The following is a 17,714-nucleotide window of genomic DNA, read 5'->3' as shown; positions in this document are numbered from 1 at the left end:
AGGGACCCCAGATATATTGTTCCCTCTATGTGAATAAAATAAGTAAACAATAAAGACACCCAGAAAAAAGTAAACTGTAAAGACACCCAGACATTTGACACGTCCTTTATTTTAAAAAAATAAATAAAAAAATGTTCCACAGTGTATATCACGTCATCCAGCGATGTAGATCATAATTGATGACAATGAATGATGTCCACATTAATGGCCACTTATCAAATGACAGCTCCTTGAACTGTCATTCTGTAATATTAGGTAAGGATCGGGCATAGTGGTCACATCATTGACAAAATATGGTCACAACCACTATTCCTGCCCCTTTGCTTACAGTACATGTAAGTGAATAGGCAGGGTGATGGCAGAGGTTGCTAAGAACGCAGGAAGTGCAGACAGGCAGACCTGTGCTTGGATCAAATCTCCATGCCCACATTACAGTCCTCCTGAACGAGGGAAAAATCTCCCATCTGTTGCAAGTCTATATCCTTAATAAATGATGAGCTTAAATTGTTCTCAAAGGTTTTGGTATCTCGAGTCAAGCCTTCACTACCACACCCATGTATAACCTCCCTTGATGTTCAATGGACTCTCCTTTGACCTTAAAGACTGACCCTACAATAGGTCCAGCTGCCTTTATGTCCTATCAATGTTATGTTCATTATTTATTTATAGAGACAGGACTCATGGGCTCAAATAAAATAAATACAATCACCTGATCCTTAATCCCACCTGGCTGCTAGACCGGTCCCCACAGCATCTTTTGGCCTGAGTACCAGCGGTCTAAGCCTCACTGACATCATCACTTCTAATACAGTCTATTCACTTGCATTAGGCACAAGAATGCAGAGGGACATACCACAGCTGGAGCAGATGGGAAGGGAGGTGAGCATTCACCGTCACAGAACTGAGGATCAGGTGAGTGTATCTTCTGTATTTCAGCCCCTAGAGAAAAATGAGCAGTTAACCCTTGCAGTACGGGGGTAGGCCCACAATGTTTTGCATACTTGGAGTTCTTCTTGAAGTTTAATTCCTCCCTACAGAGATGGCATCTAGTCCTCCTATTGCCAGATAGGTGCCATTGTACTTCTCTTTTTCAAGAGACATCAGAAGAAAGGTTTGGTAGTGACCAATGGAGATATCAGAATGCAGAGATTTGATTGGTGGGTACAATTTACTTGTCTGGAGGCGTTTTTTTTAAACACCTTGCTATTTTGTGTTATGGAGTAGTAATGTTAATACTGTACATATTTGTATCATTCCAAAGACTGTAATATGGACAATAGAGGGATAACTGCAGGAGAATGTGGTGTTGCGTGGGGCAGGGATGGGGCTGCCCAAGAATGTAGTGCACTGCAGATACTGAGAAGAGTGCTGCTGAGTGTAGATGGAAAGATGGAGATGCAAAACAATATATTGAGGACAGTGGTGGGCAGAGCTGCCCCTTACACCCCTGCCAGTCAGGATGCTTTCCCAGAGTAGCATTTCTGCTTCTTATGTCAACTCCCTGTGCATTGAACAGGGATGATGCTGGTGATTCATTTTTCAATGGGCAGACTGGAGGCGGACATGGCAATTGCATTGCTATGCTAGGAATAAAAAAGTGCCATCTGCCTTGCTGTGCAGTGAGGCAGAAGTGTGCATCATAAGAATTACTGGGTAATATTACAAATCCTTTTGCAGGTTAAAAAGTAAGCCTGCAGTCTCACTTTAAATTGCACCTCTCATCCAATGACAATTTATATCTGCACTGGGACAGGGGTTTAAAAAATACTCTGGAATGCTTCAAAAATTCCTGGTTTCTTGCTAAATGTATATTCAATTATTATATCTTCCTCCCCTGCAGTTATTTATGCTTTGCAACATCTCCTGTGAGAATTCTCTAAACTGAGAACATTATGTGGGAGAAAGAAGTTCATCCTTATCATAGGCATTAAACTGTTTTTATTTATCTCTCCGAAAAAAAAAACTGCAGTTGTAGACACATTTTTGGATCAGTTTGGAATATGGAACAACAAAATCAAATTGTGCAGCAGGTTTAACTCTCTACCCCACGCAAGGCAATAAACTATAGCAGACTGGCCTGTAGAGTAAGAGAATAGTTAGAAAATGCAATTGTTCTGGAGACAGTACAATTCATTTGAGTTATCCTGAAGTTCTCACTCCCTTTTCACAAACTTCATTATATTTAATTATGATTTAATGCAGAGCTCTTCAGGTTTTTGTAGAAGGGGCTATATATCTGGTAACAGCAAGCACCAAGGCCAAAACAAGATAATAAGCGAAAGAAATGTTTTAATTGAGGTCATAGGCCTAGTGTACACGTATTCTGTTTAGGTGCACAATATGTTTAAGCAATCACAATTATTATCACTTTTATTGTCAAATGCTGGCCATGCAGGATGATTGAATCAATGTATAAAATCAATACATTTGGTGGATTCTTCAAATCTCATCACAATTTACATTAATATGTTCGGCCGACCCGAAGTGCAGAGCAACAAAGTGTTGCTCGGACAATGACTTGTGAGCTTAAATTAGGCGAGCAATAGCAAGGAACCACTTAGATTGGCTACAGGCTGACAGGAGGAGAAGGGTGTAGCACTGATTGGCTGAGAAGCTGTTATAACAACCAGCAGGTGGGATGCCTAAAGCTCAAACCAGTGCAAAAACAAGGCACATATTAGTTGGACAGCTTAGCTGGTGATCTGTGACACACATGTTGATAGAACTTGCAAAGCTGATCTTTGTGAGTAGATTTTATGGTGTATGGATACTTTTACACTCTTCTGTATTGTGATGTTTAGTGAACCTTCAATGTCTTGGAAGTGTTGGAATTGCCCTGAAGCTCAATTATGGGATATCAAGTCTTCACCAGAGCCACTGGAGGTGTGTATGTTACGCTGCGAATGCACTGGGAAGCACCTCACAGCAAGTCCAGCTGTAACAGCTGTCTGGTAGGCAACCAGTTGCAGTGCCAATTTGAGAGGCAGAAGTCACCTGCCTCAACCACAACAGGCAAGTGGTTCAGGGAGGGGGCAGACGGAAGCATGGTCAGACAAGCAAGGGGTGGAAGCAGGTGGCATATAGAAGCATAATCCAAAATACAGGCTGAGTTTAGATTCCAGTAAACAAATACAAATGATGGAGTAAGGCAGACACAAACAAACTGGACCTGCTGATCTGGCACTGTTTAGACATTCTGAATTCTCTATGTAGGTAATTAATGAGTGTCGGGTGTGCAGACTGCAGAGTGGCAGTGTCACAGTACCAGAAACATAGTCTATAGATCATGATGTAGAGCAATTTATGCAACTCAAAATCTCCTATACATTGTGACTTTACACAGTCTGTGACCAGAGCACAGCCATAGGTGGATCATTGCATGTATGAATAACATTTTTGTGCCGTTACCTTTCTGTAGTTGTATATGCATTCAGCATACAACAGTGGAGCAGGCAGTCTAACTAGCAGAGATGGTTCAGGGAATAATTCTAAAGTGTGAATTTCCTTTTGTGTAGTTTTCATTTGCAATGGTACTATGGTACAACAAGCACACAACAGAGATGATTGTTTTACTTGAGGAAACATGGAGAGTAGCTTGCTACTCATTTTGAACAGTGTTATCCATTCATCCCGGTGAAAGTGTGGATGGAAAATATTTTTACGCAACATCCCGCGCTTCAGAGGCTAATAGTTGCCACTGAGTAGTGGGAGAAATTTCCCACACCCAAGGTCCTTAAAGCCAAACCTTTTTTTGAGGTTTATCATCACTCTTTTGCATGTATTAATGGTGGATAATATTTTAAGGTCATTACAATAACCTGTAGGTCATAATTTTGCCAGGAGGCAGGCACATAAAAGCCAGCTCCTCAAGGTAATTAGAAAAATACTTCACATTTCCTAGCAGAAAACAAGTCATTTCTTGCCCTCCATTATAAACACATATAAAGCATTTTTGGCAATGGTGGCCTGTAACTGAACAGACTTCACAGAAAGTATGCTTGGTTTTGGGTGTCCTGGGGCCAAGAAAACTTAATTTATAAGGTTCATTCGTAACCTACAGTGATTTTGAGCTAACAGAGAAATTAAATCTGTTTACTTAAGAAACCTTGAAATGAAATCTTTTCGTAATATTTCTCCAGAGGATGGTGGGTTTCCTGGAATCTAAAATGATTGTGAACGGTTTGGATCTTGCTCCTAGCAATGTTATGACTGTCTGAAGAGTGTTATTGGTCAAACTTAATGGAAAATATTGAAAGATTTCTCATTATTTAACATAGGAGACTGTCCTCCTTCCTGCAAATAGAGTTCTGTTGTGTATTATACACCACTGTGCCCTGGGGAGACAAGGAAAAAACATGTTCCTTGTCTCCCCTTTAGCGGCATCCTGCTGAATTGTGATTCACACTTCAAGAATTGAAATCTATAGGATAATTTAAATGTATCCAATTTTATAAAAAAAAGGACAGCTCTAGGTCCCTCCAGTCAACAAACCCAAGGGTGTGTCCCTCACCCGAAGTCTGAAGTAGAGAAATGTAGGCCACACACCCCCCTTACATAAAATGAATGTTAATCCCTTTACACAGCCAACTATCCTCTTTCCATGCACCAATTTAAACAATACCTGCTACCCAATTTCATGGCTAGGCCGAATGCTGCAATTAACATGTCCTACCCTTCTAAAATTCTATACAATTTCAGGGTGTTGCCACTAGTTATACCGACACATAATAATAGATCCCTACAGAGACAAAGACCTCAACCTAATAGGGCTACCCTCCTGTGCAGTAGACAACATGAAGAGCTCCTTAAATATTACCAGGCAGCACAACTAGCCCAACCACCCAAATATCATGCTCAATACAAAATCCCAATATGGGTGGCATTGGAGGTGGTGGAAAGTGACCCATTCCACATAAGTCATATTCTTGTCTCCACCCTGAAAAGAACATCTTAAATGCAACACTGAAACACACCTGAAAGTGTGGGACAGCATCAAATTCTCCAGTGGTCTCTTCTCCTTTATCTGCACAAACATCCGTATGTTATTCATTTCAACCCCTGCACTTTGACCTGGCTTCAGATCCCTTTTGGTGTTCTGGGAATGGCTGGTGCAAGACGCTACTTGTGTGTGTATTAGGGATGTTCACAGTGGCGTAACTAGAACCTTCAGGGCCCCGGTGCAAGAAACCATGAAGGGCCACCCCAACCGCAATGGCACCACATGGTTAACAGGAAGGCTGCCGAGGTCCCCAGCAAGCGCGGGACCTCAGGCAGCCGCTTGTTTAAAATGTTAGTGCGGTGTTCTGTCGAGAACGCTGACCCAGTATCTGCGGTTACGACACAGACGGGATTAACGAGGAAACCGGCATTTATTTACAAAGTATTCGTTTATAATGGTTAATTGTGACCATTAATAATATACCGTCCATGGCAGTAAATGAAGGAAGGAATATTATTAACTCCCTCTCCTCCTCTCCTTGCGCGCTGGCTCGGTCCAACACCGGCAGTACTTCCGCCTCTGCCTTGCGCCCGACGCTGTTTGAAGACGAGCTTCCGGCGGCAGAGTCCACCTGCAATGGGAGAAGGGGGGGGAGAACGGAGGGGACGCGGTCATTGCTGGCGCCGAACCGAATCTCGCTGGGCCACGGGCCCCCGCATGTTATGCCACTGGGTGACGGCCCCCCCATTATATATATCTATATATCTATATAGATATATACAGTATATATATTTATTAGGGATGCACCAATACAATTTTTTCCGGACCAAGTACCAATACTTGTCCAAGTACTCACAGATACAATTAATAATACATTTTTGTATAGTGTCATGTGACAGTTTTTCTAAAACAATACAGACTAATGATTTCAGGACAGTGGTGGAGCGCCAGAGCCCTGTCACGGCTGCAACCTCTGCGACCCTGGTAGTTCTCATGAAAATGCCAAGTATCGGCACTGGTATCTGAACATCCCTAGTGCGCACCCTTATAAATACAAATGTGAAATCCTTCCCGAACCTCCAATCAGAACTTGAACTTCCAAGCACAGAAATATTTTGAGGTCTTCAAATAAAACACTTTGTTACCCAAAATGTTCTCTAGCTGGACTCTATCTCAACAATGTCTGCATTTACACAGAAAGGCTTGTCTGATTCACACTCTCCAGGCCTGATCTCTCTCTTGTAGAGCATGCTATCCACACTAGCCCAGCGATAGCAAAGGATGAGCGAATGTGCCTGGGTTCAAGTCACAGGCTGTTCATCGACCTTATCGTAAATTCCGGAAAGCACAAACTTTAATCTGAACTGTATTGAAGTCAATGAATATTGAAAATCAATTATGGCCATTGTCAAGGCTAATAGGAATAAAAGGGTTTGCCAAAGAAATGGCATTGGGGGCTGAACACTGCCATGGGGAACATGTACCAATGCAAAAACCTATTTTAAGAAATAGTGTTCACTGGGGAGAGGGGATTCTATACGTGTTCACTGGGGAGAGGGACTCTATGCATCTTCGAGGGTGACATTGGAAAGACACAAATCTTTCAAATACATGCTTGGGAGAAGCTTTAAAGTGATATTTTAGTTTCACAGATCTATAAAAAAAAATTAATGTAAATACTATATATAAATCTTACTTCATGAGATGCTCTGTTGGACGTGCAGATCATCTATTTATTTTATGTTTTCCTTTCCCCCATTTCTGCTGTGGACTTCCACTCCATTCTCTTGTTGCACCCTATGCCGCCTACCTTCAGTGAATGCTCCCATGCTTGGGACTGATGTAGTTTATAAGACGTTATCTGCGCTCCCACACGCAGGCAGCTCAACATCATTAGAACCGTTTTCCCTTGTGATTGATAGCGGCTCCCAAGTCCTCGTGTATTTCTTTACAAGGTAATAGTTTTTTTCAACAAACTTTATTCAATAAAGTTATATTCAAAGAATATTCAAAGACTGTAGGGCTGTGTTATTGTGACATCACTCCAGTCTATCTTTTCTCTTTCTTGCGTATTTGATTGAATTCTGGTTGGCTGGCTGTTTTAAAAACAGCACAGTCAACCAGTTTTCAGTCAGTGGTTTTTCTCACTGGACACCATGATTGATGTGGATATCCTCCCGGGATATCTTAATTGACACGTATGTCCTCGCTGGACAGCATGATTGACATAAAGTACATGCTGGACAGCGTGATTGGTTAATGTGGATTTCCCTGCTGTACACCCAGACATCTAGGGGCCCCTTCTTATAAAGGGGGATTACAGATTATGATAGATGCCCCCCACAGACTCCCACATTTTCTTAGGCAGCAGATGTGGGGATGAGACCCTCATCAAATGTGAACAAGGTGCCTTGCCCCCCTGGCAGGGTGGCCCCATTCCTTTCCTGGCCTGCATGCTCAAAAAAAAGGGTCTACAAATTTATTTTTGTTTTGGGGGGGACCCCATGCCATTTATTTTTCTTTTTTTAGGTGGGGTTCCCCCTTAAAAACCATACCAGACCAGAAGGGCCTGGTGTGGTTTCTCCATAACATCTAAACTAGACTCAAAGGGCCTGGTGATTTTTTTTTTAACAGACTTTATTTATAATTAACATAGATTGTGGAGTGGGCTAATCGTGACATTGCTTCAGTCTGTCTATTTAGTTCTTGTCTATTGAATATTGAATTCTGGTTGGCTGGCTGTTTAATGTAGTAAAACAGCACAGTTGACCATTCCAAACAGGCTGGATTATCTGGATTATTATTATGCTTGGGGTCCTGCACTCCAAAATTTATACCAAGCTCTTCAAGTTTGGTATGGATTTTAAGGGGGAACCCCACCCAAAAAATGGTGTAAGGGCCCCCTCAAAAATTACCAGGCCCTTTTCCGAGCATGTATCCTGGCAGGCCAGGAAAGGAAGGGGGGCCAGCATGCAGCCCCCCGGCCATACCAGGCACATGCCCTCAACACTGGGAGCACACACTGCCAGGGGGGCACACCCTGGCAAGGCACCTTTTTCCCATGTTGATGAGGACAAGGGCCTCATTCCCCACATCCGGTGCCCAAGAGAATGTAGAGGTCTGCAGGGGGGACTTCTCAGAATCTGTAAGCCCCCTTTATAATAAGAAGGCCCCCAGATATATGGCTCTCCCCCCTAAAAGAATAAGTATGGAGTACCCCTTATTACCCATTGCGACAAAGAGTAAATAAGAAATAAATACCCAAACACACTTTTAAAAATACTTTATTGAGATAAAATGCAACCATAAATAGCATTGTTTCATAATACATTTTATTATATATTTTTTGTATTTTAACACCAATAGCAGCATCCAGCGACAAAGTCTGCATCAATTGCAGCATCCAGTGATGAAGTCCACATCAATTGCGACATTCCGCCACCAGGTCTGCACCAACGCGAGTTCAGTGACAAAGTCTGTGTTAGTTGTGCCATCCAGTGATGAAGTCTGCAGCAATTGTGGCATCCAGCATTGAAGTCTGCGTCAATTGTGACATTCCACTTCCAGGTTGGCACCAACGCGGGTCCCACAGTTGAAATGCATGTCAAAGATGGCGTCCAATTATGAAATCTGTGTCAATTGCAGCATCCAGCGATGAAGTCTGCATCAATTACGGCATCCATCAATGAATTCCATGTCAATTGCTACATTCTGGCACTAGGTCAGCCCTAATGTAGGTTCCAGCTTTGAAGTTCACATCAAATGAGGTGCAGAATGACAAAGTCTGCGCAAATTGTGGCGTCCAGCAATGAGGTCCGCGACATTCCGCCACTAGATCAGCACCATTGCGGGTTCCATCATTAAAATTAGTAGAGACCGAGATCCGCATTACTAAAGGCAAAAAATTAAGAAAAATAAAAGCAAAATACACAAACTTGTTATTCATTTGTGCTAGGCTTACTAATAGCAAGCTAGATAGCTAGAAAAAAATGAGGCTTTAGTACCACTTTAAAGCTATAATGTGGTGTTAAGGTGCAGGATAATACCTATGGACTTGTTTGAAATACAGCAGCAGCTCCCCAATCTGATGTTCAAGTACTCTAGACTAACAGAGCTATTCACAAAACGGTGAAGAGTTTGGAGTGGGCAGGAGAAGTGAACAAACTAGGACAACATAGGTGATTTTGAAAAATTCTCCAATTCAGCTCACTTTCCAGTTCAGCTATGTTGTCCTAGATTGGTCACTTCTCCTGCCTTCTCCAAACTCTTCACCCTTTGGGAATAGCCCTGTTTATGTGTTATTCTGTTAGTATATGCTGTTGAACTGCTTTTTCTCTGTTTGTGAGAATGGCACCCAACACAATAATCTTATTATGCTACAGAAGTAGTTATTCCGTGTGTACCATATATCATACTGTGGAGACAACCCATTTCAATTATCTCAGTACTTTTGGACTTAAATGTGTGTACACCAATTTGACTAAAATTGAAATCAATAAACATATTGAACAAGAAAAAGTTAATCTTTGTTGGCCCATGTGGCATGTACCACCTGCCGAATGAGCTCCTCCCCTTTGTATTTCACAGGCTTTATCTTGGAAGCCTCATTTCCAGGAACATCAGAGTTGGTTGGATGGGTGTGTGCTTGCCATAGGCCTAATAAAATAGATCGGCACATCAAAGGTAACCATAGAATGAAATCATGTAGCATCAACACTTTTTTGTCACCTAAACCGATTTTTAATAATGTTTGTATACTTCAGAAAAGCCAGTATTCCCTGAGTACACCTAAAAAAATTCCGGCACAAGGGGCGAAAGGGGTTCTTCCCAGTTAGAGCGGTTAGGGTCTGGAACTCACTGCCACAGGCAGTGATTTCAGCAAAAAACGTGGAATTGTTCAAGAAACTTTTGGATGATTTTTTAAGGGACCGTAATATACAGGGGTATAGTTACTCCTAGAATGAGATCCTAATAGGTTGGACTTGATGGACTAATGTCTTTATTCAGACTCAAATACTAGGTAACTATGTAACTATGTAAAAAAATAAATTGAGGACACCAAATCCTCAATTTCTTTTTCTGCAGCCTCAGCACTCAATGAATGGGAAGCACTCAGTACAGAGGCTTCCCATTCCATTCAGAAACTGCTGATAGTAAAATATTTACTATCAAGCAGTTTATGAATGGGGAGAAGCCTCCATAGGGAGTGCTACTCCCCATTCAGAAATTCATGAATGAACAGGCTGTGATGTAAATCACAGCCTGTTCATTCATAACTGGGGACACATAGTACTATGGGGGTTATTCACAATGCTGCCGAAGGATATAGCTATAGCTTCGGCTGATCATTCGGCTAGCTTCGGCCCCAGGACCCCTTCGGTTGAGTAGAACTGAAGGGCTGCTGTACGGGCTATTCACTTGAGCCCGTACAGCTCCCGAAGTTAGCTAATCTGAGCAGTTTGAAAGTGAAAGTAGATACATACAATGATTCTAAGTCTTTAACCCTTTGTTAGGGCAGACAGTGTTAAAATCTATTACAACAGATATAATAATCTGCCAGATTAGTACAGACAGGGTTATTAGAGTAAACATAACGTCTCACAGTCCTCTCCTTAAAGTGGACCTTTACCCCTTTTCGCTTAAAACCACATCAGTGTGCAGCTCTGCATGCTGACATAAAATCATCTTACATTCATTAAACAAATATATTTTCTTTTACTTACAGTTACTGTTTTTCCATTTCCTGGTCCTCTTGGGCATTAGCGATGTAATTGTGCCCAAGCGTTGCATTGCTGGGAAATCTCATCTGTTATCTCACAAGATATCATGGAAGGTATTTTCCTCCCTTACACTGATGTGCATGGTCACATGTTCTAGTCAAATGTGCCAGACTTCCAAGAAGTAAAGGGAGATGGATTAATCTGCCCTTAGTAAAAATGGCCATAGTGAGAAGAAAAGAAAAATAATGTATGCAAAAAATAAAAAGCCTGCAATTATCTAGAAGTATCTGATTGCACATCAGTAAACATTTCTAAAGGTGTATTTTCTGTCATTTCAAACATATTGGTAATGCTCCTCTTTAACATTACGTAGGGTGGAAGCTAGGTAGGATTGTTAAGGAAGTAAAAAGCACTTCAAATGTAAGCAGCAATTTTTCAATATTAAGTTATGCAATGTGATTGGGAGCATGTAACAAACATAAAGTAGGCGTTATCCCAATTTGGCTGCACAATTAGAAGTACTTGCTTAGACCCACCACAATGACTGTGACCTTAACTTCACTCAATGAGCTCTTGGAACGAGTCTGTTTGACTGTCAGGTGATTTATATGAGGTTGGCAAAGTGAAGCATAGGAGTCGAGTACAATGTTCATTATCGAATGGGTCATGCTGAAGAACCTGGGTGTTCACTGTTATAGTGATATAAGGAGAAAACAATATGGCACAGACCCAAATGCCATTTTTGCCTTGTATTAAAACACACTGCATCCCTAGCTCCACAGAAGGAATGGTGTACAAAAGTAGGCATATATATATAATCAGAAACTGACTACCTTAATTGACTCTGAAATTGGATTATCGAGTATGGAGGCTGATATTGCAGCCCTCTTTCTGTATATGCTAGATGCCAGGCTGTGTCTGGCTTCAGTATGATTTAGTCATAGTGCTTAAACAAGCATGGTGTACATGAGTGTCAGACCTTCTCATCTCTATTTTTGTTCTAGGTCAGTGACTCAGACAGTATTGAAGTCAAAACATCAAAATGACAGCCAGGGAAATAGTTTTTTTCAAAAGAGAGCTCAGGAATGGCAGCCTCCATTTATCTCTCATCACAGTATACCTTTAAGAAACATGTGGATAAATGTGTTTATGTACTTTAATGCACAGAGATTTAACCATATCATAGGTATAAGTAACTGGGAGTTGTTGTAGATATGATACAGTATGTTCAGATCAGATTGAAGAAGAACTGAACTGTGGAAGCTGTTCCTAAAAAAAAAAAAAAAAAAACAGGCAGGGGGCAAAGGGGTTGTCACCAGTACTTCCTGAGGTCTCCCTGCAACTGATCATTTGCCTATTCCTGACTTACCGTGCATTGTATGTGTTTGGAAGTGGACATCTTGGTAGAAGCAGAGTTTTGTCTTCCTAATGTGAGAGCCTCCAGCAGGGGAAACAATGAGCAGCACAGTAGTGACCTCACAAAGCTTCATTCCAAATCTCTTGAGAGTAGCTTTCAGAGGCACCAGTCTTTTAAATCTCACACTGCAGATATACAATTATGAGGCTGTAGGTAAAGAAGTGCCCAGGAACCCAAACAAAAGGAAGTTCCTGTAACATAGCAAAATCCCTTTTTGAGCTGAGAAAAGCTAAAAACGTGTTCCAAAATGCATTGGGTGCAGCATAGGACATCATGTTATCTTCCTTCACATGCAAATGAATACCTAAGTACTACATCAGTTTTGTTTTGCATAACTATAAATAAATGACGCATGTTTTTGCCAGCAGGCTATGACTTGGATTACTAACTATAAACATGGACTATGCAAATATTCCTAGATATAATAAATTATGAATATAAAAACATTTTAAATGGTATTAAAATATGAAAAACAAAGAAACATGATAAACAAGATTATTTAGAAGAGCAGAATTAAGCACGGGGACCCATTCTGATATCAGCCCTTTTGTATTTTATTTAAAAAAAACTCACAATAGGGCAAGTAATCAACTTTTATATTTAGACTATGACTTTTTAAAAGACAAATTTAACCAAACATCATAAAATATTATTCATGAAAGCCAAGATGGTAACCCACATTCTTAACATTAAAGACACCCAGGGCAAAGTCATACATGCCACCAAAAGCATAGCTGCACAAATGTGCACAAATGTGCACCACTATTATTCTGCCTTTTTTTTTTTTTTTTTAAGAATGTAGTATTTATTGAAGTTTCAAAGGACACAGTACACGATGCGAAAGAATAAAACAATGCAGGAGGTGCCAAAACATAACAGTAAGGGTTATACATGCCCCAAAGTTTCTTCCGATCAATAACAATCTGGTCATGTAGATAGGGGGTCAGATATGCGGCAGACCTCACCAACCTTATCATACATCTATATTAACCGTAATAGTGCAATCAAATAATCCAAACCACAACACTTAATGGTCAACAAAAGTGAACATCCTTAACAGAAAGGGAAAGAGAGAGAAAGAAAGAAAGAAAAACTGCGTTTGGCATGCCACGGAATGAGAGCAGAAAATGTATAGGCTACATTGTCATTACCTGTACGAGGTGCCATATCAACTAAGCTTCAATCGGATTCTACCAGGGTCCTGTGGGACAAGATTTTCGTCAAGGGGCTAAGGGCCTACCGTAAGGGTCAGTGTAAAGGGAGTAAGTAATGGGCCTGACAAGAAGGGAATGTCCTCAGACCGATCTCCCCATATTAAATCCTAAGCTAATATTTCCCAGGTGTGTCTATAACACGTCCAATCCTCCTAAGGAATTTGAGAGTTTGGCTGTAAGGTACCATTTGGAATGTTGGAAGCACCGCATGAGATCTTGGAGTTGGGAGGGAGGGAGGGTCTTGATCAGGAAGGAGGACCATGTGGAAAAGAAACGTTCTATGCGCTTCTCCTCATGTTGCGTGTCTGCCTTATCGAGAAGCATAAGCTTATGTAACGTGGATTGTAAGTCCCCTATTGTAGGTACCTTTGGCATTATCCAGTTGTTAAGGATTACCTTTTTGGAGGCTAACATGCATAGGTGTTCCCAGCGTGTAATGGATGGGGCCGATGAAGTGAGTTTGAGAGGTATATCATGTAAGAGGCACAGTGTAGGGTGGGGGATCCTATTCAAAGTTGAGACGGAGTTCATGTAATTTATTGCCACCTGCCATAGGGAAGATATCCTCGGACAAGACCAGATCAGATGGATGAAATCCGGGTGGTGGATGTCACACTTAGGACAGTATTGGATCCAGTCTGTGGTAGAGGAGACAGGGGTGAAATTAAAGGCGTAATAGGCCCTATGGAGTAACTTAAATTGTGTCTCTCGCCAGGCCTCACTAATGATATTTCTCTTGACTTGGTGCCACCCACGCAAGATACTATCAAAGGTGTCATCTAGGGAGCAACCTATCAATTGTGCCCACAGGTGGACAAATGAAGGTGTGTATTGGTCGGGTTGTTGGTAGATGTCGCCAGGCGAAAGATATAAGTTGGATAGGGAGAGCTTGGGTGGAGAGGGTGTTAGAAGTCTGCTGAAGATTTGGGTAGATGCATTTTGTTGGTGAATACGATGTGAGTGTATGAAGTGTGAGATTTGTGCGTACTGAAGGAAATGAGAGGGGGGGACACGGAATTTGGAGATAATATCCCCGAACGCCATACAGGAACCTTGTGGTGGAAGCACATCCTGTAACGAATGAATGCCAAGAGATTTCCATATCATGAAGTTGCGGGATTCGGCCCCAGCGAGGAAAGTCTGCCTTTTTTTAACCTTTTTTCTGTCAACACAAACCAATCAGTGTGGAGCAGATGAGAGGCTACGTTCTGTTGAAATACATATACAACAGTAAAGTGCTTGCCTAAATCAGAGGCCTTAAGAGAGCCCTGTCTACTATAACCCCTGAACAAAAATGGACTTGGACTTAGGCATCACCCAGATAAAGTGGGGCAAAGTCCCCAGTTCTGACAGCAGCTTCACCACACAATATTACACATCTTACCTAAACCTGTTCAGCACTCTCCTATTTAGAGCTTTTAATTCCCCAGTCAAGTCACAACAAGTTTCTGCCTCCTTCCTTGAAACACATCATGGTCATACCAAGGGCCAATAAAGATACAACACTGTATGCTAACTATAGACCAATATTCTTGTTGAATGTAGACCTTAAAATCTTCGCCAAATGTTTGATAACCAGCTACTACAACATCTAAATAAACCCATTGGCCTTGAGCAAGTAAGCATTATTTCATGAAGATAAGCTAGAGATAACTTGACCATCAACATCATTAATTGGATCACATAAAAGAGAATTGAGGGCCTTCTGCTATCCACATATGCAGAGAAAATCTTCAATAGAGTGACCTTTTTTTTACGAAGCTACAAGCCCTATTAAATAACTTTCTGTGGAAACAGAAAAAAATAGGATTAAATACAATCCTATTTCTAAACTCAAATCACAGGGACGTATGGGTCTCCCTAACCCGCATTTATACTCCCTAGTCACACACCTGGCCAGAATAATTGATTGGAGCTTCCATCAGCAGACTAAAGACTGGGATCATTTGGAAAGTTATCAATGCCCAAAGGCACTCTCACATCTACCATGGATCCAAATGCCCTTTGTGCCAACAATCTTGCAATATTACCCTATGACTAACCCTAGCTGTGTTCCTGTTTCTCTTCCTTTTTCCTAAACTGACAAAATATCTAGTAAGTTTACATTGGCTCTGGGAGTACAAAATACAGTGTTGGAATGGAAAAAGGAGAGACATTCCCTCCTGTTGCACAACAAAATCACAAAATTTGGGTATACCCACAGGCTCACCCCCTCCTAGATGAAAAGGCAATTTCATCCTATAGTTGATTTGTGCAGTGCTTATCGCCAAACCATTACGTTTTGCAATGACAGAGGAATATCTGTCAATGTACCTATATAAAACCCCTATATGCGTTATTCACTAAAGGGTAAAGAGTTTGGAGAAGGCAGGAGAAGTGAACAATCTAGGACAACATATCTGAACTGGAAAGTAACCAACCAGGCAATTGTACAACAATATAGAATAGTGTCTCTTTATCTGGCAAAGGTGATCAAAGTGGCACTTGTACAATAATATAGAATAGTGTCTCTTTCTCTGGTGAACGTAACAAAAAAAGGCGATTGTAAAATAATATTAAATAGTGTCTAAATAGATCCATCTAGTTTCTTATGGGATGGAAGCGGGACCCCCACAAAGCAAACTACGTGGGTCCCCCCCAAAAATTCATACCCCAAAATGTACATGGCCCCCCTACCAAAATCCATTACCAGACCCATATCCAAGCAGCAGCTTGGCAGGCCACATGCCCTATCAAAGCACCTTGACCCCATGTTAATGAGAACAAGGACCTTTTCCCACAGCCTTGGTCCGGTGGTTGTAGGAGTCTGTGGTAGAGGGCTAATCCGAATAAAGTGAAACCCCAGATGCCTTTCCATCCAGATATATGAGTATGGGGTACATATTAACCCTACTTATCCACCCAAAAAAAAATACAAGTGAGATAACAACACCCAGACATTTGCCAAGTCCTTTATTAAAAAAATAAAAAGCCTCAAAAAATGTATCTCACTCCACATACATCGTCAATCATGTCGTCCAATTATGTAAATCCTCATCAATCATAGCCGAATGCTGAAATAAATAACCCACCAACTGCGTGGAGCCTGATGAGAGACTTGCGCCAAATGACATCTCCAGTCCCTGTAGCCAAATGTAAACAAAAAATGTTGGTACTTACCTCAGACTAGACCGCTACACTGTTAGATGGCGAAGGACTTTTCTATGTGCTGTGTTCAGCTTGCCATCTGTTGACATGGTGATTGCATTTGGGTTTGAGATATCAGCCTTTTAGGGGGGGGAAAATGATATTAAAATGACAAGACTTTAAGGCGTGGCAAAATTGTGGGCTCAGTTTTCGAAAATTTGGTATGCTTCCCTTAAAACAAAGGCTTCACATTGTAAGCGTTGAGGGGTATTGGCACCCTTTTGATACCATGACATCACGATAATATTGCATTAATTGGACTCTTTGTGGTCATTGAACAAATAATCAACATTGCCGGTATCTATCTAAGGGAGGTCCTGAGTGTATGCTAAATTTGAAGGAAAGATCACTTTTCATGTGTTTTAACTATGCAAACTAATTTTTTAACTTTGTACCAATAAAGATGTAGTTTTAATACCGTTTTGTACTGATCATCAGTGGTGTTCTTGATACCTAAAATGCCTCACATATATTTTAATATTATATATTCTGCCACCAAGTGGAGCTCTAAGTTACCCCCAAATAGATTATACTATTCTCACACAATATAGATTTTCACTGTTTAGTAAGTCAATTAGTGCGATAACTTTCTATTTCAGTTAATAAAAAATGGTCGCCCAAATCCCAGCATTACTGGTCCAGAGTTAATGGAATGATTCCGATGCTCCAAAATAAATAATAGCATTCCTACTGTGCCTCAGACCCAGGAAATTGTTTTTCAGTTTTTAATTAGTGATTTATTTAGGGTTTTATTAGGCTTTTCTGGTTTACTTGCTAAAGAAAATCTCAGCATTTCTACTCCAAGTGTGAGTGACTGACCCCCAAAATAAATTATATAATTTTAAATATGCTCGAGGATATACAGTAGTGTGTTCATGTTTAATGATTCAGTCAATTAATGAGATTGCTCTAATGGTTCACAGAAGGTTCACAAAACCCAGAATTACCAATCCAGAAATAAATGACTGACCACTAAATACATTATACTCTTCTTATTGTGCCCTAGAATACAGTTTTTTAATTGACAGTGATTTCAGAGATTACTTTAGGCTTTTCGGGTTCACTTACTTAGACCAGATTGCCACCTTTTGCTATAGCATGCTTCTCTTCCTTGTTTCAATGCCGTACATTTTTTGGCCACATACTCGGGGCCCAATAGAGAACCTCTGGTGGGCCTGTCTGCCCCTGCATGTTATGTCTGCTTTTCAGCACCACATGTCTTAAAACTCTGTTTTAAC

Source organism: Nanorana parkeri, unplaced genomic scaffold (genome assembly GCF_000935625.1).
Source record: "Nanorana parkeri isolate BGI_ZX_2015 unplaced genomic scaffold, ASM93562v1 scaffold955, whole genome shotgun sequence".
NCBI classification, from domain to species: Eukaryota; Metazoa; Chordata; class Amphibia; order Anura; family Dicroglossidae; genus Nanorana; species Nanorana parkeri.
Note: the sequence above shows the minus strand (reverse complement) of the source record.